Genomic DNA, 23,974 nt, shown 5'->3' on the forward strand with positions numbered 1-23,974 from the left:
TGGAAGAATTCACTCAAGGAGACTGAGAGGGGTCAAAGGTTCATCCAGCCTTGAACTGTGACATCCTGAAAGATAGGATTGACTTAAATTTCCAGTTCCAAAGAACTGGAACTACTTTGACATATTTATCAAGAACTTAGCGTGGATTCAAAACAAGAGTCTTAACCACTCATTTCATTTTGCCCTTTACGGCTGGCGACAGACTCAGATTTAACATTTTCCACAAGACGATTCATGTACCAATAATAAAACTCTTTGGCTAGCAATTTACATTGTTTCTCCTTTTATAAGGTGTTTACCTAGTTATCACTTGCTTGTGGTTTCAGTTCCAACTATTTTAGCCAATCCCAGTCATAAAAACAACCTTAAAATTCTGTTATGAAACTGGTTCTTAAACATATTTTTCCTCTATAAGCAATATCTTTCTACTTATTAGTAAAGTATTTATTACTTTTCCAAAGCTTCAGGAAGTCTTGCCTATATGATAACAGTTCCATTAGCATTAGTTCCATCTCCATGCACATGTCTATCCATCTGTCCTCATGCACACATCAATCTATCCAGATATATGTCAGTTCTCATGCACACATCTATCTATCCATCCATCCTCACGCACACATCCATCTATCAATCCATCCCTATGAACATTTCTATCTGACTATCCATACATCTCAGGCACACATCTACCTAATCTAATCTATCTATCTCTATGCACCTTTATACTGAATTGATCATCAAAGAACCTGGGAAAAACAGACTCTAACCGCTTTGAGGCAGGGATTGTCTCTATTAGATGTCCATACAGTGCCCAGCACAAATGAATAATAGTAAGTGATTCTGGACTTGGTTGACATGGAGAAATTCTACAGATGTCCATTGCACTTCGGCACAAGTGAGAGGGCAGTCTGGCACTATTATCAAGGGTGACAGAGAGGAAGAATTATCCAATGGTTAGCAGTCTCCCCTGTCACTTAGGAAATACAGGTTCAATTGCCTGCTGTGCTACAGACTTCCTGCTTGGCCTTAGCCAATTTGCTTAGCCTCTGTGTGCCTCAATTCCACATCTGTGCAATGGGAATAATAGCACAGCCATAGCATAAAGGACAGTGTGGGGATAAATACACTGGATTTTGTGAGGTCCTCTGATCCTAGAGGAATGGCAGCTTAGATAGCTGATGGATTTTCCCTTACCAATTTTTTCATCATGTTTTATGGGGGGTGGGGGTAAAACCACATATTAGCCTGTAGGGGCAGAGCATCACCTTTGGCATCTGTAGATTTATTCCTGACTAACTCTACCCCAGTGAAGAAGAGGACAGAATAACAGACTCCTAGGGCCTAACTGTGCCTGTACACCAGTTTTACTCTACTGACAAATCCATTGACTCCAATGGAGTTAGTCCTGATTTACACCAGGGTAAATTACAGGGGACAATCAGGGTCATTGATTCCAATGGGATCACTCCTGATTTACATCAGTGAGAGGAGAATGTGACCCTACTGCTTCCCACTCACTCTGGAATATGGAAAAGCCTTTTTTTTTTAAATGCACAAGAATCTGCTCATTTGACAGCAGGGCCTCTGGTCCAATCCTACCATTCTGTTGTACCAGTTGTGTACCATTTGACTGCAGACCATCCTCACTCACCTGGCCCACTCCTCATGCATAGACTCTGGAGTCCCTCACACTGGCGTGTACATACAGAATCTGAATTTCAACATTTTCTGTGCCATCAGACATCACAGAAGGCATGAAGAAGGCTTCACTAATCCTGTATATCAGGCTGTTTTATATCTTGCTATCTTTCTATGACTTAACTTGTTTATGAAGACAGGTTGTCAACTCCCAATCTGGAGGCTGAGCAGACTGGTTTTCATCTGGCTCCCACCTAGGAGCTGGCTGGCTCTACCATGAATTACAATGCCCACAGGCATGGGTCTCGGGCTCATTGGAGCACACAAGCCTTCCCACCACATCATGGTACATATTGTCCCAGATTTGAGGGGTGTGTGTACCCCAGAATTTGATTAAGCTAATTGGAACCATATTGTGTGCATTCAGCTACCACAAATTGATAAAATAGAAAACCACCTAGTTACGGGTTAATATGAATAAGCAGGGATTCTGGAGGCAAGGTCAAATGCTAATTTCTGCTAATCAGAACCGGAGGAAGGAAGGTGTCAAGGTTCCTTCCCCACTCTGAACTCTAGGTTACAAATGTGGGGACCTGCATGAAAGACCCCCTAAGCTTATTCTTACCAGCTTAGATTAAAAACTTCCCCAAGATACAAACTTTGCCTTGTCCTTGAACCCTATGCTGCCACCACCAAGCATGTTAAACAAAGAATAGGGAAAGAGCCCACTTGGAGACGTCTTCCCCCAAAATACCCCCCCAAACCCTACACCCCCTTTCCTGGGGAAGGCTTGATAAAAATCCTCACCCATTTGTACAGGTGAACACAGACCCAAACCCTTGGATCTTAAGAACAATGAAAAAGCAATCAGGTTCTTAAAAGAAGAATTTTAATTAAAAGAAAAGGTAAGAGAATCACCTCTGTACAATCAGGATGGTAAATACCTTACAGGGTAATCAAATTCAAAACATAGAGAATCCCTCTAGGCAAAACCTTAAGTTACAAAAAGACACAAAAATAGGAATATACATTCTCTCCAGCACAGCAAATTTTACAAGCCATTAAACAAAAGAAAATCTAACACATTTTCTAGCTAGATTGCTTACTAACTTTACAGGAGTTGGAAGGCTTGCATCCTTGATCTGTTCCCGGCAAAGGTCTCACACAGACAGACAAAAACCTTTGTCCCCCCCTCCAGATTTGAAAGTATCTTGTCCCCTCATTGCTCATTTTGGGTCAGGTGCCAGCGAGGTTACCTTAGCTTCTTAACCCTTTACAGGTGAAAGGATTTTGCCTCTGGCCAGGACAGATTTTATAGCACTGTGTACAGAAAGGTGGTTACCCTTCCCTTTATATTTATGACAGTGCCGAATGCATACTCATATATAAAACATTATTAATATGATATATATTTATATTCTAGTCAGTGTATACTAGTCAATATTTTGCTGCCAGGAGCAGCACTAGAGCATAAGAACATAAGAACGGCTACACTGGGTCAGACCAAAAGGCCATCTAGCCCAATATCCTGTCTTCCAACAGTGGCCAGTGCCAGGTACCCCAGTGGGAATGAACAGAGCAGGTAATCATCAAGTGATCCATCCCCTGTCACGCATTCCTAGCTGCTGGCAAACAGAGGCTAGGGACCCCATCCCTGCCCATCCTGGCTAATAGCCATTGATGGACCTATATTATAAGGGATAGCTCAGTGGTTTGAGCATTGGCCTGCACAACCCTGGGTTGTGAGTTCAATCCTTGGGGGGGGCATTTAGGGATCTGTGGAGAAAAAAAATTGGGGATTGGTCCTGCTTTGAGCAGGGGATTGGACTAGATGACCTCCTGAGGTCTCTTCCAATCCTGATATTCTATGATCTTCCATGAATTTATGGAGTTCTTTTTGAACCCTTGGCCTCCTCAACACCCTCTTGCAAAGATTTCCACAGGTTGACTGTGTGCTGTTTGAAGAAACACTTCCTTTTGTTTGTTTTAACCTGCTGCCTATTAATTTCATTTGGTGACCCCTAGTTCTTGTGTTATGAGACAGAGTAAATAAAACTCCCTTACTTACTTTCTCCACACCAGTCATGATTTTATAGACCTCTATCATATGCCCCCTTAGTCTTCTCTTTTCCAAGCTGAAAAGTTCCAGTGTTATTAATCACTCCTCATAAGGAAGCTATTCCATACCCCTCTCATCAGTTTTGTTGCTCTTTTCTGAACCTGTCAAGGTTCCTCCCCCACTCTGAACTCTAGGGTACAGATGTGGGGACCTGCATGAAAAACCTCCTAAGCTTATCTTTACCAGCTTAGGTCAAAACTTCCCCAAGGTACAAAATATTCCACCCTTTGTCCTTGGATTGGCCGCTACCACCACCAAACTAATACTGGTTACTGGGGAATCTTTCCCCCCAAAATACTTCCCAAAACCTTACACCCCACTTCCTGGACAAGGTTTGGTAAAAAGCCTCACCAATTTGCCTAGGTGACTACAGACCCAGACCCTTGGATCTTAAGAACAATGAACAATCCTCCCAACACTTGCACCCCCCCTTTCCTGGGAAATGTTGGATAAAAAGCCTCACCAATTTGCATAGGTGACCACAGACCCAAACCCTTGGATCTGAGAACAATGAAAAACCATTCAGTTTTCTTACAAGAAGACTTTTAATAAAAATAGAAGTAAATAGAAATAAAGAAATCCCTCCTGTAAAATCAGGATGGTAGATATCTTACAGGGTAATTAGATTAAAAAACATAGAGAACCCCTCTAGGCAAAACCTTAAGTTACAAAAAAGATACACAGACAGAAATAGTTATTCTATTCCGCACAATTCTTTTCTCAGCCATTTAAAGAAATCATAATCTAACACATACTTAGCTAGATTACTTACTAAAAGTTCTAAGACTCCATTCCTGGTCTATCCCCAGCAGAAACCAGCATATAGACAGACACACAGACCCTTTGTTTCTCTCCCTCCTCCCAGCTTTTGAAAGTATCTTGTCTCCTCATTGGTCATTTTGGTCAGGTGCCAGCGAGGTTACCTTTAGCTTCTTAACCCTTTACAGGTGAGAGGAGCTTTCCCCTGGCCAGGAGGGATTTCAAAGGGGTTTACCCTTCCCTTTATATTTATGACACGCCCCCCAAATCTCAGCTAGGGTGAAACACTGGCTGGGATTTCTTCCTGGAGCTCTAGGAAAAACAGAGTTAATAATAACATGCATCTCTAAATATACTACCAAATACATAAAGACTAACAATATTTTCCACATCTCAAGGACGATTTTAACCAGTTGATTCTGGGAAACTTTCACGGGAGAGTGCATCAGCCACTTTGTTAGAAGCTCCTGAGATGTGTTGGATGTTGAAATCAAAATCTTGGAGAGCTAAACTCTACCGAAGAAGTTTTTTGTTAGTTTCTTTGACGGTGTGAAGCCACTTTAGTGCAGCATGGTCAGTTTGCAGGTGGAAACGCCGTCCCCAAACATATGGGCATAGCTTTTCCAGAGCGTAGACAATGGCGTAACATTCTTTTTCAGTGACTGACCAGTTGCTTTCCCTCTCAGACAGTTTTTTGCTGAGAAACACTACAGGGTGGAATTCTTGATCAGGTCCTTTCTGCATTAAAACTGCTCCCACACCACGCTCGGATGCATCTGTGGTTACTAGGAACGGTTTGTCAAAGTCTGGGGCCCTTAGTACAGGGTCAGACATGAGTGTCGCTTTAAGCTTGTTAAAGGCCTTCTGACACTTTTCGGTCCACTGAACAACATTTGGCTGTTTCTTTTTGGTTAGGTCTGTCAGTGGGGCAGCGATTTGGCTGTAGTGCGGTACAAATCGTCTGTAATAACCGGCCAAGCGTAGGAAGGATTGAACCTGTTTCTTTGACTTTGGGACAGGCCACTTTTGGATAGCATCCACTTTGGCCTGTAGGGGGCTGATAGTTCCTTGATCATAGATTCATAGATATTTAGGTCAGAAGGGACCATTATGATCATCTAGTCTGACCTCCTGCACAATGCAGGCCACAGAATTTCACCCACCACTCCTAAAAAAGACCTCACACCTATATCTGTGCTATTGAAGTCCTCAAATTGTAGTTTGAAGACCTCAAGGAGCAGAGAATCCTCCAGCAAGTGACCCGTGCCCCATGCTACAGAGGAAGGCGAAAAACCTCCAGGGCCTTCCAATCTGCCCTGGAGGAAAATTCCTTCCCGACCCCAAATATGGCGATCAGCTAAACCCTGAGCATATGGGCAAGATTCATCAGCCAGATACTACAGAAAATTCTTTCCCGGGTAACTTGGATCTTACCCCATCTAAAAACCCATCACAGGCCATTGGGCCTATTTACCATGAATATTTAATTACCAAAACCATGTTATCCCATCATACCATCTCCTCCATAAACTTATCGAGTTTAATCTTAAAGCAAGATAGATCTTTTGCCCCCACTACTTCCCTCGGAAGGCTATTCCAAAACTTCACTCCTCTGATGGTTAGAAACCTTCGTCTAATTTCTAATCTAAATTTCCTAGTGGCCAGTTTATATCCATTTGTTCTTGTGTCCACATTGGTATTGAGTTTAAATAATTCCTCTCCCTCTCTGGTATTTATCCCTCTGATATATTTATAGAGAGCAATCATATCTCCCCTCAACCTTCTTTTAGTTAGGCTAAACAAGCCAAGCTCCCTGAGTCTCCTTTCATAAGACAAGTTTTCCATTCCTCGGATCATCCTAGTAGCCCTTCTCTGTACCTGTTCCAGTTTGAATTCATCCTTCTTAAACATGGGAGACCAGAACTGCACACAGTATTCCAGGTGAGGTCTCACCAGTGCCTTATATAACGGTACTAAAACCTCCTTATCCCTACTGGAAATACCTCTCCTGATGCATCCCAAGACGACATTAGCTTTTTTCACAGCCATATCACATTGGCAGCTCATAGTCAACCTATGATCAACCAATACTCCAAGGTCCTGTTCCTCCTCCGTTACTTCTAGTTGATGTGTCCCTAGCTTATAACTAAAATTCTTGTTATTAATCCCTAAATGCATGACCTTACACTTCTCACTATTAAATTTAATCCTATTCCTATTACTCCAGTTTACAAGGTCATCCAGATCCTCCTGTAGGGTATCCCTGTCCTTCTCTAAATTAGCAATACCTCCCAGCTTTGTATCATCTGCAAACTTTATTAGCACACTCCCACTTTTTGTGCCCAGGTCAGTAATAAAAAGATTAAATAAGATTGGTCCCAAAACTGATCCTTGAGGAACTCCACTGGTAACCTCCCTCCAACTTGACAGTTCACCTTTCAGTAGGACCCGTTGTAGTCTCCCCTTTAACCAATTCCCTGATCCACCTGATGTCCAAGGTAAGTCACTCTGTTTAGGCCTATTTGACACTTCTTAGCCTTAACAGTTAGTCCTGCCTCCCTTATGTGTTCAAGGACTTTTTGTAGATGTTCCAGGTGTTCTGCCCGGGAATCCGAAAATATGGCCACATCGTCAAGGTAGGCGACTGCATATTCTCCTAATCCCGCTAGGAGACCATCTACAAGTCTTTGGAAAGTGGCGGGTGCATTCCGCATCCCGAAAGGGAGTACATTAAATTCATACAGCCCGAGATGTGTGGTGAAGGCTGACCTTTCCTTGGCAGATTCATCTAGCGGTACGTGCCAGTACCCCTTGGTTAAGTCCAAGGTAGAGATGAACTGGGCCCGTCCCAGTTTCTCTAATAGTTCATCTGTGCGTGGCATTGGATAGTTGTCTTGGCAAGTTATAGCATTTAGCTTACGGTAGTCCACGCAAAAACGTATTTCCCCATCTGGTTTGGGAACTAGAACCACTGGAGATACCCATGCACTTTCAGAGGGGCGGATTACACCCATCTGTAACATATCCTGGATCTCCCATTCTATAGCAGTTTTAGCTTGAGGAGACACCCGGTAAGGGTGGACCCTAATTGGGTGAGCATTACCTGTGTCAATGGAGTGGTATGCCCGTTCAGTCAGTCCTGGGGTGGCTGAGAACGTTGGCGCGTAGCTAGTGCACAGCTCCTTGATCTGCTGTCGCTGCATACACCCAAGGGTCATGGAGAGGTTCACCTCTTCCACACCACCACCACATTTCCGTTCGTAGTAGACACCTTCGGGCCACTCAGTGTCGTCTCCTCCCTGGGCTGTAAACTGACAAACCTTTAATTCTCTAGAATAAAAGGGCTTTAGAGAATTAATATGGTACACCTTAGACTTTCGATTGGAGGTGGGGAATGCTATGAGATAATTAACAGCTCCCAGGCACTCCTGGACCTTGAATGGCCCTTCCCACGATGCTTCCATTTTATGGGCCTGGAGCGCCTTTAAGACCATGACCTGGTCCCCTACTTTGAAGGAACGCTCTCTGACATGTTTATCATACCAGGCTTTTTGCTCTTTTTGAGCATCCTGTAAGTTTTCTTTAGCAAGGGCTAAAGAGGTTCGGAGGGTGTTTTGTAGGTTGGTTACAAAGTCCAGAATGTTAGTTCCTGGAGAAGGTGTAAATCCCTCCCATTGCTGCTTCACCAACTGCAATGGCCCCTTAACCTCATGGCCATATACACGTTCAAATGGGGAAAACCCTAAACTGGGATGAGGTACAGCTCTGTAGGCAAAGAGCAACTGCTGCAACACTAGGTCCCAATCATTGGAGTGCTCATTTACGAATTTACATATCATGGCCCCCAAAGTTCCATTAAACTTCTCCACCATGCCATTTGTTTGATGGTGGTAGGAATGGCAACCAAGTGATTTACCCCATGAGCTTCCCAAAGGTTTTCCATAGTTCCTGCCAGGAAATTAGTCTCTGCATCTGTGAGGATATCGGAGGGCCATTCATGTCTAGCACAGCTGTGCACATTTTCTTGGATAAATATCATTCATGGGGCTCTGAAATTTCAGGGAGGTTGTACCCTACACCTGGAACCAGATCTGAGATTCATAGCTGGCCCTTCTCACTACAATATGCAAAACTAAACTGGAGATGCAAACACCCCCACAACCTTTGGATTGTTGGATATCCAGTTGCAAATTTAGCAGCTCACACCCTCCTCTAATTTTTAATAAGTCGTGTGTGATAGAGAGTGCACACAGGGTGTACTTGTGGGGGAAACAGGGGGCGTGGTGTTTGAAGAACTGGGAGAGGGATAATTTGTATGTGTGTTTGTTTTAGGGGAACTGCGGCTACATTTTTGCACACCAGCAAGAGTACATATATGTGCGTTTCTGGACATGCATAGGGCTGATTAATTTAAAACGTATACATGTTTGTAGAAGTGTGGGGGTATTTTTGTTTGCACCTATGATAAAAAGAGTTGCATGTGTTCTATGCCTGGTTCTTTAGGATCTGAAGAAGAGCTCTGTGTGAGCTTGAAAGCTTGCCTCTTTCCCCAGCAGAAGCTGGTCTAATAAAAAATATCACCTCCCCTACCTTGTCTCCCTGTGGAACTATGTATTGCACAGGGTGTCGGTGGCTGAACTGAGAAGTGAACCTATGGCGTATTTAATAGAAAAACCCAGGCAGATTCAATAATTTGGTAACTTTACTTTATTTTTAAAGCCCTAATTTGAACTGGACTGCCCCAATTTTTTTACATGATTCATGAAAACCTCCTTCTTCCCCTGAGTCTGCTCAGGGCACTCTTCACCTCTTTGTTCCTCAGACTGAAGATCACAGGGTCCAGCACTGGAGCGAGGACAGAATAAAAAAGAGATCAACATATCCACCTCCACTGTGTGGTTGAACTTCGGCCGCAGGTAAATAGCACAGGCTGAACTGTAGAACAAGGTGACCACAGTGAGATGAGAGGAGCAGGTCGAGAAGGCCTTGTGCCTTCCCTCAGCAGATGGGGTCTTCGGGAACCTGGAGAGTATTCGAGCATAGGACACCACAACCAGCAAGAAGGGGGACAGGTTGATCAAAACACTGAGGGCTAGGATGGAGGCCTCTTTCGTCAAGGTGTCCCCACAGGCCAGCTTCAGAACTGGGGAGATGTCACAGAAGAAGTAGTTGATCTCATTGGGCTCACAATAGGGCAAGGAAAAGGTCCAAGCCACATTGTCTGGTGGCATCAGAATTCCGCAGAGCCAGCAAGCAGCGGCCATCTTGGCGCAGGCCCTGTGGTTCATAAGGAGAGTGTAGTGCAGAAGGGAGCAGGTGGCTCTGTAGCGGTGATACACCATGGCAGCCAGCAGGTAGCACTCTGCTGTCCCAAGAGAAAGGAGGAAATACATCTGGGCAGTGCATCCAGTGAAGGAGATGCCCCCCTCCTCAGAGATTAAATTGGCCAGCATCTTGGGGATGGTGACCGAGGTGTAGCAGATCTCCAGGAAGGATAGGTTCTGGAGGAAGAAATACATGGGGGTGTGGAGGGCTGGGTCCAATACTGTCATGAAGATGATGAGGATGTTTCCTGTCACGGTGATGGTATAGAAAATGGAGAAACTTACACAAAGTATTGCTCAGGTCTCTGGATGTCTCCAGAATCTGAAAAAAAAAGAAGTAGGTCAGCATGCTGTGATTCTGCTGTGCAATTTCACTGGTCTAGCTCATCACTGGTCCAGCTTATGCACTATAAGGTGGGTAGAAAGCTGGCTAAATTGTCGGGCTCAACGGGTAGTGATCAATGGCTCCATGTCTAGTTGGCAGCCGGTATCAAGTGGAGTGCCCCAAGGGTCGGTCCTGGGGCCGGTTTTATTCAATATCTTCATAAATGATCTGGAAGATGGTGTGGATTGCACTCTCAGCAAATTTGCGGATGATACTAAACTGGGAGGAGTGGTAGATACGCTGGAGGGGAGGGATAGGATACAGAAGGACCTAGACCAATTGGAAGATTGGGCCAAAAGGAATCTGATGAGGTTCAATAAGGATAAGTGCAGGGTCCTGCACTTAGGACGGAAGAACCCAATGCACAGCTACAGACTAGGGACCGAATGGCTAGGCAGCAGTTCTGCAGAAAAGGACCTAGGGGTGACAGTGGACGAGAAGCTGGATATGAGTCAGCAGTGTGCCCTTGTTGCCAAGAAGGCCAATGGCATTTTGGGATGTATAAGTAGGGGCATAGCGAGCAGATCGAGGGACGTGATCGTTCCCCTCTATTCGACATTGGTGAGGCCTCATCTGGAGTACTGTGTCCAGTTTTGGGCCCCACACTTCAAGAAGGATGTGGATAAATTGGAGAGAGTCCAGCGAAGGGCAACAAAAATGATTAGGGGACTGGAACACATGAGTTATGAGGAGAGGCTGAGGGAGCTGGGATTGTTTAGCCTGCAGAAGAGAAGAATGAGGGGGGATTTGATAGCTGCTTTCAACTACCTGAAAGGGGGTTCCAAAGAGGATGGCTCTAGACTGTTCTCAATGGTAGCAGATGACAGAACGAGGAGTAATGGTCTCAAGTTGCAGTGGGGGAGGTTTAGATTGGATATTAGGAAAAACTTTTTCACTAAGAGGGTGGTGAAACACTGGAATGCGTTACCTAGGGAGGTGGTAGAATCTCCTTCCTTAGAGGTTTTTAAGGTCAGGCTTGACAAAGCCCTGGCTGGGATGATTTAACTGGGAATTGGTCCTGCTTTGAGCAGGGGGTTGGACTAGATGACCTTCTGGGGTCCCTTCCAACCCTGATATTCTATGATTCTATGATTCTATGATTCTATGATCTGTGGAAGGAGGAGAAAAAAGAATTTCCATGTGGTCATTAGGGGCCAGCTCATAGGACTGCAAGAGACCACCTGACTCATCAAGTCCAGTTCTCTGCTCTCACTGGGAACCACATTGTGTAATCCCAACCATAAAAGGATCCAGCTCCATGTTAACACTAATTAGATTGTTTGCCCCTATTGGCAGACTGTTCCAGAACCTCCCTCCTCTGATGGTTAGAAACATTCTTCTAATTTCCAGACTAAATGTACTCACAGCCAGTTTATCCCCATTTTTTTTCTTGTGCCAGCATTATCCATTAGCTTCAATAGCTCTTCACCCTGCCTGATGTTTACTCTCCTGGTGCATTTATACAGGGCAATCAGATCCCTTCTCAGCCTAAGCTAAATGAGCCAAGCTCTTTTAGTCTTTTGTGGTTGGATTTTTTAAAGATATTGAGTTGTTTGGTGGGATTTTCAAAAGCAGCTAGGCACCCAACAGCTAGTGAAATCGAAGAGTGTTTGGTACCTAGGTACTTTAGAAAATCCCACTCAGCACATACATATTTAAAAATCTATCCCTTAGTCGTTTTAGTTTCATCAGCTGGTATAAACTGGTGTAGCCACACTCACTTCAACAAAGCTGTGACTATGTACATCAGCATCGAGCTAGCTAGCTAGCCCCATATACATCTATCTATCTACCTTTCTATCTAGTAACATGCCATTAAAAGAAAAATACAAACTCTGCTCTGAGACTCAGATTGCCACAGTGTAAATCTGGAATCAGACATTTCAATTCAGAGTAGTTACTCAGTGATTACCCTTGTTAGTATATGTTAGTAAATATTAACCCTTTTAGTCCTATTTTGTCTCAATATTTGATCCATTTGTATATTAACTATTATTTGGAATTTTTAGGATATTAACAAAGAGTATGTTGAATTCTAAGGCCCAGAACACTGGTTCCTGGCTGATATGTAACCCTATTCAGGAATTCTGTGCTTTAGACTGAATATAATAATCCATAGTGTCTCTATCTCTATAAAACTCCAGATATTCATGGGTACCATCCTCTTAAAACACACGCACGCACACACACACACATAAAATGATAACATATTGTTACATCAGATAGGGAAGAACGATTGTGGGGGAATAAAGACTCACTGAAAGATATTATCTTGAAAAATTGTTAGTCCTCTCAGCTGTAAATAATTATGCCTTCACATATAAATCAGGTAAACTGAGAATGTATAGAAATGCCATCAGAATGTGTGTTTCTTTTAGCAAAGAGGTTTTCTTTGTTTGGAAACCCTACATAATGACACAGGTATGAGAACTTATTTGGGAAATGGAAACTGGGTGACCTTCCAGTTACAGTGAAGATCTTACATCAAGGGTGGAAACGTTACTATCCTTTTGTATTGTGCTGTACAAATCTCTGACTGATAAATATTTGATTAAAAATCCCAGTTCAGCCTGTTATTTTACAATCTCGAGTCGTCATTGACTCAGAACACACAACACCCTCGAACAACTAAGAGCAGAGGCTGAGGCTTTGTCATTGATTTCTGTTGTTTCATTCTCAAATAAATGTCCCGTGTTCTCCTCTCAGCTCCACGAGTGACTAGGACTACCCTAGCAAGGCTGAATCCGTCTAACCAGGAGCAGAACAGACCCCTGAATATCAAACCCTCAGATGAAATTCAAACCACAACAGACTTACCTCTACATCCAGGTAATGCTCCTGCATCTGCTGTGAATGAAGGTCTGGGTGGATTTGACATATATCAGCTGCTTTCTGAGTCTCCAAAGACAGGTTCCCTTAAACACTCTGGATTTAATTCAGTATCTTTTGAAGGTAAATTGTCATTTATCCTTCAGCTTTAAAAATAAACCCAACAGATAAGAAGGTCCTATCCTGCGAGTGGCTGGATGGAAGGCCTTCATCTCCCACTAACCTCAATGGGAACATCGCGTTACCAGCACCAGCCAGGTTCAGGACATTAATACGTAAATGCTTCTGTTTATTCCTATGGTCCCTGATAGAATTGCTTATGTGAACCCTTTGTAGCTCTGAGTGTTTGCTTATTTACAACTCTCTGATTTCCCAATCCCCTCTCTCTCCCCACTCCCCACACCTACAGAAATGAGACACTGTCAAGGTTCCTTCCCCACTCTGAACTCTACGGTACAGATGTGGTGACGTGCATGAAAACCCCCTAAGCTTATTTTTACCAGCTTAGGTTAAAACTTCCCCAAGGTACAAACTATTTTACCTTTTGTCCCTGGACTTTATTGCTGCCACCACCAAGTGTCCAACAAATATAACAGGGGAAAAGCTCACTTGGAAACGTCTTTCCCCTCAAAATTCCCCCAAGCCTTACACCCCCTTTCCTGAGGAAGGCTTGATAAAAATCCTCACCAATTTGCATAGGTGAACACAGACCCAAACCCTTGGATCTTAAGAACAAGGAAAAGCAATCTGGTTCTTAAAAGAAGAATTTTAATTGAAGAAAAAGTAAAAGAATCACCTCTGTAAAATCAGGATGGTAAATACTTTACAGGGTAATCAGATTCAAAACATAGAGAATCCCTCTAGGCAAAACCTTAAGTTACAAAAAGACACAAAAACAGGAATATACATTCCATTCAGCACAACTTATTTTCTCAGCCATTTAAACAAAACAGAATCTAACGCATATCTAACTAGATTGCTTATTAACCCTTAACAGGAGTTCTGACCTGCATTACTGCTCTGGTCCCGGCAAAAAACACACACAGACAGAGAGAACCCTTTGTTTCCCCTCCCCCTCTCCAGCTTTGAAAGTATCTTGTCTCTTCATTGGTCATTTTGGTCAGGTGCCAGTGAGGTTATCTTTAGCTTCTTAACCCTTTACAGGTGAAAGGGTTTTCCCTCTGGCTAGGAGGGATTTAAAGGTGGTTAGCCTTCCCTTTATATTTATGACAGACACCCATACAGATCAAGAAAATATCTTTCCCCCAACAGGGGGCAGCGTGTGTGTGCATGTGTACACACACACACAGAGCAGGTCTCATTCCTTCCAGTAGGGGACAATTTCTTATTTGCACAAAACGTATGGGAATAAATATCAGGACTGGAGATAAAATGAAGATGAGAAAAAATAAAATGTAGCATGTGCATTTTCTCTTCCTTCTTATTCTCACTGTCAGTATATGTAACCAGTCAGTATATGAAATTAAATGGGAGATGCCTCATTCCCTTAGGATAATTTGAAAACTCTAGGCATAGAAATTATTTATACATGTTCCCATACACATCTCTCTCTCTCTCTCTCTCTCTCTCTCTCTCTCCATACAATCTATCTATCTATTTATCTAAAATGAAATCATTTATAGGCAACATGGTCCACTAGGTCGGGTACTGGAGTCAGGAAGCCAGAGTTCACTGTATCCCTGACATGCAATTGCGTAGGATGGTGTACACTATAATATATCTACACATCAGCTAAATCATCATATAGAATTAGATAACTGGCCAACTCTTGTAATCTAATCACAAGTTTGCTGACATTTGGTGCTTTTGTGATTGCCCTTGCTTCTGGATTCATGCGGTTAGATGAGAATCTCAGTTGTCAATAAAAATAACCAAGTTTCTAGACCTCATAGTTGTGGAGAAAAACTTGAAAATGGGACTCTAAAGGCTGTGACACCAGAAGGCAAATAAAAAGGCTCCAAAGTCATTATTGGTTAAAGTCTCATGATTTCTAAGACTACCTCATGATTCTGGCAGCCCAACCTATGATCTGTGTGTACTGGGGGTTGTCAGGGCTGTTATACCAATGCAGTGGTTCTGAGGCAGGAGTTTTGGCTAATAGTATTGAAATTGGTTCTCCCCCTGCAAGTCATTTTATTCCTGGTGGGGCATGTTACTTATCTCTTTCTTAGAGGGTAGAGTGTGAGGGATTATATTGCAGCCCCAATTTTAAGTGGGCCTTGTTTTTCTAAGTTTTCAGTTGCCCTTAAATCCTATAGTGACCACCAAACTCGACAGGTTAAAAATTAACGGACCCAGCTTATTGGTTGACCCCTACTGGAGAGCATTCCACCTTTAATTGTAAAGCCTTAATGGTGAGGTGTATTAAATGGAATCCATTGGTTAAATCTAATTTAAAGAAAATCTCTCCTCTAATTATCTGCTAGGGTTAAAAAAATCCATTTTTAGATTTTAGTGATGAAGGTCTATCCCTGAATATCACTCATGCTATTATGCAAAAATTACAGGTTGATCTGGCTACCAGAAAGAGTTCTTCTTACCCTGTGAAAGATAAAAGAATTTAGTGGGATGCAGATTGTTTTCATCATAAAAAAACAGCTACAGATTATGACAAGGGAACTCAGGAAGGACCTTTCACAGAATTCCATCCCAAAATTAATTAATTATAGGAAGTTTTATGAAATATTGCTTGAAAAGACAAAGTTGGTCCATTATGTGGCACTGTGGAAGTCATTTGAATCTGCTGCCAAAATGAAATATATGATATATTTTTGGAAACTGGTGGCACTGGGCTCTAAGATTAGGAAATATTGAAGCTGTGATCACCAAGTATATGTGGGAGAAACATTTTTCTGCACTTTGTAATGATATGCTGTCACCTTGCCTCTGTGAATTACAACTGAGAATACCAAATTTGGGACAAACTGCCGAGATATAGGGCAGACACACTCCAAAAATGGTGGTTATTCTCCCATAAAATATACCAAACTGGAATCCATTGGATTCCACCACCCCCACTGGCTAACAAGAAGTCAGAAAAGCAGTCTCCATAGGTATTCCAGTCCTTGTACCACCACAAAAACCACTAGACTTAATGATGAGTGGTTATTTAAAACCAATTTAATCAAACAAAGGGCTTATTCTGATCCCAAAGGACCAGCCAGGTACCCAGGTCAATATATAACTCAGGTCTTATCCAATAATCACTCTGTTACCAGTCCTCTGGTATCTAAAATCTAAAGGTTTATATATAAAAAGAAAGAAAGGAAGGTGAGAGTTAAAATTGGTTAAAAGAATCGAATACATATAATAACGGCAAAGTTCTTGGATTAGCTTGTAGCAGTGATGGAATAAACTGCTGGCTTGTTAAGTCTCTGGTTGCTTCCAAGTCATTGGAAGGTCCTCAGTCCCTTGGTTAGAATGCTCCCATTAGTACAAGTTAAACATAGTCAAGAGGTTTAAACAGGAAAGAGGCAAAATGGAGATGTTTCCAGGGCCTGTTATAGTTTCTGCCAAGTGAAGGGAAACCCATTGTTCTCACTGTGGAAAGTTACAGGGAACAAGATGGTGTTTGGACTTGGGGGTGTCATACATGGTCATATTTTAATCAGATAATGTCACATATGCCATGAATTAACTTTTCTGTGTGATCGGTTCTGATAGGCTCCATACCTTGTTCCCTCCCAGAATGGTCTGCAGAATCTAGCAAAGAAGTTACATTTGTCATTGATCAGCAATGCTGTAATAAAGCAGCTGGTGAGGATTTTATGCCTGATGTATTTTAAGAAAAATATTGACTGGGCAGGCAACTCTTTCAGCTAAACTTTTTTCCAGTACAAACAATACAGGGATTTTTCTCTCAGGGTGGGCTACTGGTATTATTATACCACTGTATAAAAAATGGGATAGAAAAGATCCAAGGAATTATCACTCAATCAGCTTATGGCATGTTGTCTTAAAATTTTATACTAGTTTTTTTTGTGGGGGAGGGGGAAGACTAGAGTATTGGGCAGAAAACAGATAAATATTAGCTGAAGAACACCGAAATGGTCACTCCTCTACAGATAGTTGTTTTATTCTTTTATATTTGATCTACACATTTGTCCCTTTTATGGGGGAAAAATTGTATGTGGCTTTTGTTGATCTAACATTGGCCTTTGATTTCATTGATAGGGACCATCTATGGGGCAAACTGGAGATATCTGGAATATATTCCATTACTTTTTCTTCTAAGAGCTCTCCATAGGTAAACAGAGGCCAAAATTATAATATGTTTGAATGGGGAACTAACTAATTCCATCCCAATTAACAAGAGGTGCTGTCATTGCTATTTATTCACCCTTTTCCTTTTTATATCAATGATGTTGATTTAGCATTACAATATTTTCCCTCCAAAATCATGGGTTACCCTGTGTGTGTTTGTCCTATTATACACAAACCATATGGGTCCATTAACACAAACTTCAGTCAGACTTGAGTGTTTATTAAATGTCTTTGGTTTATATTGTCAACGGGAGGCCCTTTGAGAAATTACTCCAAAACTAAAGAACTTGTTTTTAGTTGAAGATGGCAGTTGCATAAATGGAGAATCAATGGGCAATACTGAGCAAGTTAGTTTTTTCTCCAACCTGGTTATCATAAAATTGGTTGTGGGATATACATGTTCACATAACAAAAGAGAAGGCCTCATATTCAGTGCAAATTGTATTGTGTTTCACCAGGGCTCATGGGAGCAAACTAATTGCTCCAGCCCTTAGAGTGTTTGAGGTCAAGATAGGCAATCAAATTTTGTATAGTGCAGAAATATGGGGATGGAATGATCCCAGGTGATGAGAAATGATTCATAACAAATTTCTTAGGAAGATTTTTGATCTTCCAAATAACACCTCTTCTTATAGCCATGCCAAGCACAATAGCTATTCTGTCCAATGTGCAATAATAACAATTTTTGGATCCACAATGTTTGCCAAGATTTTGCTCAGTCGAACAGCGCAGTTGAGCTTTTGAATGTACATTTAATTGGCCAGAGTATATTCAAAATTCTTTGCGCTCTCAAGGCCTCTGAGAATTGGAGATGATCAAATTTGTAGAATGTGAAGTCACTAATCAAGCTGAGGATAGAAGATGTTAATAGCCAACTAGATGTGGCAGTTGTTTCCATTACAAACATATCACCTTGGTTCCCCCTTCTTAAAATAACTCCCGGGTATGCCAGATATTTAGACAGTTTGCCCAATAACAAGTTAAGAAGGACTTTTACAGCTCTCTGCTTTCAATATATGTGGTCAGCTTACTTAGAAGGCTGATATACATGCACTGAGAAATGTAACTGCTTCTATCCATGAGGCTCTGAGCAGGTGGAAGACCTACTGCATTTTTTATCGGATTGTACTTTGTATTGCCACTTGAGATCAAAATGGCTTTCCGCGTTTTTCTCCCTTTTTCTATGACTGCTCAGAAAATGGTATATTTGCGAGGAACTGGCAATGTATCTGTGATCTGAGTGGTGGCCCGTTTTGTATGGTTGGCCACTAAAATAAAGAAAAAGCAAGTAGCATGGTGATAATATATGGTATAATAGGTTTATACTGGTTTTAGATATGTATTAATATTTTAAAATCCTGGAGTTAGTTTTTAAGACTTATTTTAATATTTTTTGCTGTTGGTGCATTGGCTTATGGCTAAATTGCTATTAATAATCTTGACTTCACTTGACTTAGCTGGGCACCCCCACTTCTGGGAAATGGGGTTGTCTCAGCAGTCCCTGTCTCTCTTGAGCCTGGTCAAACCAGTTTAAGCAACCCACTAGGCAGAGGTAATATATCATAGAAAATAAATGTAGAGTGTTGCTGAGGAATTCCTATCTGGGGTGTGATCTGCTTTCTTGTGGGTGTGTCTGATTTAACCCTTAATAACTATCTAGCAAACAATGCAATAACAATCACACGCAGAGATGTACATATTATATTCATCACATATTACAGGCATCTTCCACCTCCTTCAAACCATCTTCTGCCCAAAACTTACTCCCACCATATTGAATTTCACAGTAGAAAAGAAATGGGACTTGGCTGTAGGAGGTATAAAAATGATTTTTTATTGAGACTGCTGGACACGGACAGACCCTATGGTTTCCTCTGGCTTTCTAGCTCCCTATCTCTGCTGCCATGTTTCAAGAGTTGGTCACAAATTTTATTTATTTATTGCAGAGGGGAGGGGTTCTATGGGAAATACCAAAAATAACATTTTTCTTCAAGAATTGTTTTATTTTTTATTGAGAAACTGAAAACTCTGAAATACTTTTTTTGTTGTTATACTTTTGGCATCCGAAAAATATGTTCATTTATTTATTGGAGATTTTGACCTTTTGCAATTTGGTTGCAGGAAAGAAAAACATTTCCACTAATGCAGGCCGCCCCCCCCCCGCAAAAAAAAAGAATTATTTTTCGGTGGGAGTGAAAATTTCTCTTTAAGAGAAAAGCTATTTTCAATTGGTGTGGGGGAAAACATTTCAGCAGAAAAAATTTGACCTCCAGATCTACCGGTTTTATCAAGGGGGATATCTCTTAATCCTGTCTTGGACAAAGCAGACATGTAACGCACTGATACCAACTGTATAGCCCTCATCTCTATATCTCCAACATTGCATCTATAGGCTTTGCGCAAGCACACTCCATATCCCCCTTTACTTGAAAATTTCTGCATCATTGCTGACTTTTCTGAACTATAGGTCATACCCTCAGGTGTTGTAAACACAAACCTATTTGTACTCTTCGAGGACCTGGGCCCGTAATTATGATACATTTGTTTCCTTTAGGAAAGCAATTTCTGGCCATTGTTCTCCTGAAAGCCCCCTTCACCTCCTTGTTTCTCAGGCTGTAGATGAGGGGGTTGAACATGGGGGTGATGACTGTGTAGAAGAGAGAGAGCAGTTTGTTGGTAACTGGTGCATATGCAGAAATGGGGCACAGATACGTGATAATCCCTGTCCCGTAGAACAATGTCACCACCAGAAGATGTGAGGAACAGGTGGAGAAGGCCTTATGCCTACTCTGAGCCAAGGGCATCTTCAGGATGGTCAGGAGGATGAGAAGGTAGGAGACCAGAATCAACACAAAGGGAAACATTATGAATAGCAGGGCAACCATAAAGACAGCGATTTCATTGAGGTAAGTGGCTCCACTGGCCAGCTTCAATATTGGGGGATGTCACAGAAGAAATGGTTAATTTCATTTGACCCACAAAAAGGCAAGGTAAATATGACCAAGGTGTGTCCCAAAGACATGAGGAGACCACTGATCCATGACACAGCAGCCATCTCTGAGCACTTGGTATTGTTCATAATGTGCGTATAGCGTAAGGGGTAGCATATTGCAACATAACGGTCATAAGCCATTGCCCTCAAGAGAAAACACTCCATGCCCCCTAGAAATAGAAATAAATACATCTGCACAGCACAGCCAGTGAAGGAGATAGTTTTATCCTCCGAGAGGAGGTTGGCAAGCATCTTGGGGAGGGTGACCAAGGTGTAGCAGATCTCCAGAAAGGACAGGTTCATGAGGAAGAAATACATGGGGGTGTGGAGGGCAGCATCAGCCAATGTCAGGGTGAATATGAGAAGATTTCCAGTCAGAGTGATCATGTAGGTAGCTAGAAACACAGGAAGAATAAAGCCTGTATCTCTGGAAGATCAGAAAGTCCCAGGAGAATGAACTAAGTGACAGTGGTGTGATTCCTTCCTGCCATTTGGGCTCTGAGTTCCTCAGGACAGTATTTATTCCTAAGGAAAGATATAAGCCAATATAGTACAGATTTCTGAATGTAGTGACAGGTAGGCAAAAACAGGAAAGCTGCTTAGATAACTTATACAAGCAGAGAGTTCCATCCTGTCCCTTTCTTTCGCCATCCCCTTGCTTGTCTCCCTTCCCCTCAGTCTGAATCTTCCCCTGTGCCCTTCCTGGGCCACATTTGGTTATCAAAGCCATCTTGACTCAGGGCAGTTTACCTCCACTTCTATTATTAATAATGGAAGATGGTGGCCATCTTTTTTATGGTCATCCTCCATACTGGCACCTGCAAAGATTGTAGGGGATCATATGGCCTTAAACTCTCTGAATCTATTAAATCATTGTGTAAATGGGAATCAGGCCATGTCAGAGTGATCTTCATGATTCATCCAAATAAAATAATTCATTTACACATTCATTTAACACATTTAAATCATGAAGCCACTCCAAGAGAGCATGGTCTGCTCACAGATACTGCTTAAGAGGAAAAAGAGACAAAATGTGCCTGATAAATGACTTGGATCAGTTCTTACCTTACCTTGTTCAATATCAATCGTCTGAAGAGGAAAGAACATTCTTCTCTTAGTTAAATTGTCTGTGGGGAGTTTGGATGAAATTAGTTCATTGTCTAACTGTGGAAGTTATTTCTTTGTAACGCATCTATATGTTATAAAAATGTATATTGTAAAAGATAGTGAGATACTCTGTCAGAGTAGGTAGATATAAAGGCAGAGAGTTACTATTGTTAATTCTCCCACCTCCTGGCTTCAGCACAGGAATCAGGTCCATTTGTCAGTTCTATCCCTAGTTTCCACACAAAATGGGTCCCTGCATATCATTTTCATCCTCCTCCGACTATCATCCCTCTTAGCTTCAGCATGGGGACAGATCAGAAATTGCATTTGCTAGCCACTTATGTCAAGGAGATCCAGGGCCCTGTGGATGACTGCCTTTTTTATTAAAAGAAAGAAAGAAAGAAAGAAAGAAAGAAAGAAAGAAAGAAAGAAAGAAAGAAAGAAAGAAAGAAAGAAAGAAAGAAAGAAAGAGTATAACTACCCTTACTTTTTGCTAGTGAATGAAGATTGTCCTGAATAAGTGACCCTATAACAATGTGTGACATTCAGATGTAGACTATGGAATGGCATCTACATAATGACAGTCTTCCCGAAATTGACAGTGGTTTGTAAATCATTGAATCACTGGTATTCATTGAAAATCAATGGAAAATGGGTGCTTAATTACATCAGGTGCTTTTGAAGTGTTACCCATAAATAGCATTTGCTTGGGTTCCCCAAAATACAATATTCCTTACCTTGCTCTGGATCACAGAGAGACGTCTTCACTGACTTTGCAGAGTTTCTGTGTACAGGCACAGGTCTTTTAATCATGCTAGATGTACCCTTGGGAAATGACACCACAATCATTTTACCCTCCAATACCAAAGGAACAAAACGTGTTCTAAATATGTAACTAAGTGGCATGATTCTCATGTACATCAGCTTAATAGAGAGTAACTCAACACAGCTCATAAATTTAGAGTTTTCCACCATGGTCTGACCTTTCAGCATTGAAACAAGCAATCCAAATCTGTGATGAAATACAGGACACTTGTTTTTTGTTGTGTGTCTCAACATAGCTTTTTTTAAACTATGCAATTGTTTTTAGGTACGTCTTCTCATTGTGCAAATTAAATACACCAGATTTTCAAAAGACAACTGAGTAGGAAGAAAGCCTGAGATAGAAGCCCTGGTGTCAAAGGCCTGCTATGAGGCCTGAGCTAAAGTAGCGGGCCAAGCTTTGCTGATATAAAGCAAAGTTAGCCAAAGTCAGGCGGTGAGCAAACATCAGGCTCTGCCTCCCTGCAAGGTCACAGAACCTGGCAAGAACAGGGCTGATGTTGCAGAAATGCACATTCCAGAAGAGAGGTGCCAGAGCATCCCAATTGCAAGGATGGGGTACAAAAACATTCCCCACAGATAACAGGAACACACTGACCCCTCCTAAAAGATAAGGTCAGAATGAGAGTGTAATAATTAGAGATGTTTTCATCAAACCAACATGTACAAGGAGATGGGTAATAACTACTCACATTAGGAGGCAGTAACTAACTATGTTAGAGGTGCAGTACTAACTTGTTTGAATACAGGTATAAAGAGGTAACTCTGAGAGAGTATCTTTACCCAGCCAAGGGGGCAGTAGAAAGTCCCGCCATTCAGTAAGCTGTCACGGGCACACTGGATGCATGGGATTATAGAATGTCCTACATTGTAAAACTGAGTCACTCTGTATCTCTGGGGATGAGATGTTTTAACCTATATTGGCCCATCGACTTCACAGGAGTTTTGTGCAGATCATTTACTGATTATAAAGTGCTTCATAAAGCATTAAGAGTTGGAATCTGCTGTATTCTATCCCCAAATTCATATCAGTGGATTGCTGCGGTACAATGACTGGGTAAGAAACTGTTGTTTCTCAGTTTCCCAGCACTCAGTAGATACTGGCTCACAAATTAAGTGCAGTTAAATTAAACAGTTGCAAACTGTTTCAAAAGATAAAAATTGCTATGCTCTGTAATGTAACTGTCGTCTCTCCCCCCACCTCAACATTTGAACATTTCATCAACTGGTTGTGGAAAGGTTTTCTCAGTTGATTTAATTACCGATACCCAGGAGCACAAATTTATCAGCTCTTTATATTTGTGTGTGTATTTGAGAAAGAGAGAGAATATTTTTTTCTTTTGGTTTCCAAGGGCGTCAATGAGAAACCAAACCCAGGCACCAGATTTCATTCTGTTGGGGCTCACCAATATCCCTGAGCTGTAACGACTCCTCTTCGGGGTGCTTTTCTTAGCTTACACGTTGACCTTAATGGGGCATGTCCTCCTCCTCCTCATCACCTGCACTGACAACGGCCTCCACAGCCCTATGTACTTCTTCCTCCGGAACTTGTCCTTCTTAGAGATCTGCTGTCAAGGTTCCCTCCCCACTCTGAACTCTGGGGTACAGATGTGGGGACCCGCATGAAAGATCCCCTAAGCTTATATTCTACCAGCTTAGGTTAAAAACTTCCCCAAGGCACAAATTCCTTTCCTTGTCCTTGGATGGTATTGCTGCCA

The 23,974-nt window shown here is 41.9% G+C and overlaps 2 pseudogenes; both read right to left on the reverse strand.

Moving 5' to 3' along the window:
* Positions 1-9,272: 9,272 nt before the first annotated feature.
* Positions 9,273-13,288, reverse strand: LOC140896759 (olfactory receptor 10A5-like; annotated as a pseudogene).
* Positions 13,289-19,803: 6,515 nt separating this feature from the next.
* Positions 19,804-20,818, reverse strand: LOC140896760 (olfactory receptor 10A7-like; annotated as a pseudogene).
* Between the last annotated feature and the right edge of the window lie 3,156 nt (positions 20,819-23,974).

The sequence above is a fragment of the Lepidochelys kempii genome, chromosome 13 (genome assembly GCF_965140265.1).
Source record: "Lepidochelys kempii isolate rLepKem1 chromosome 13, rLepKem1.hap2, whole genome shotgun sequence".
NCBI classification, from domain to species: domain Eukaryota; kingdom Metazoa; phylum Chordata; order Testudines; family Cheloniidae; genus Lepidochelys; species Lepidochelys kempii.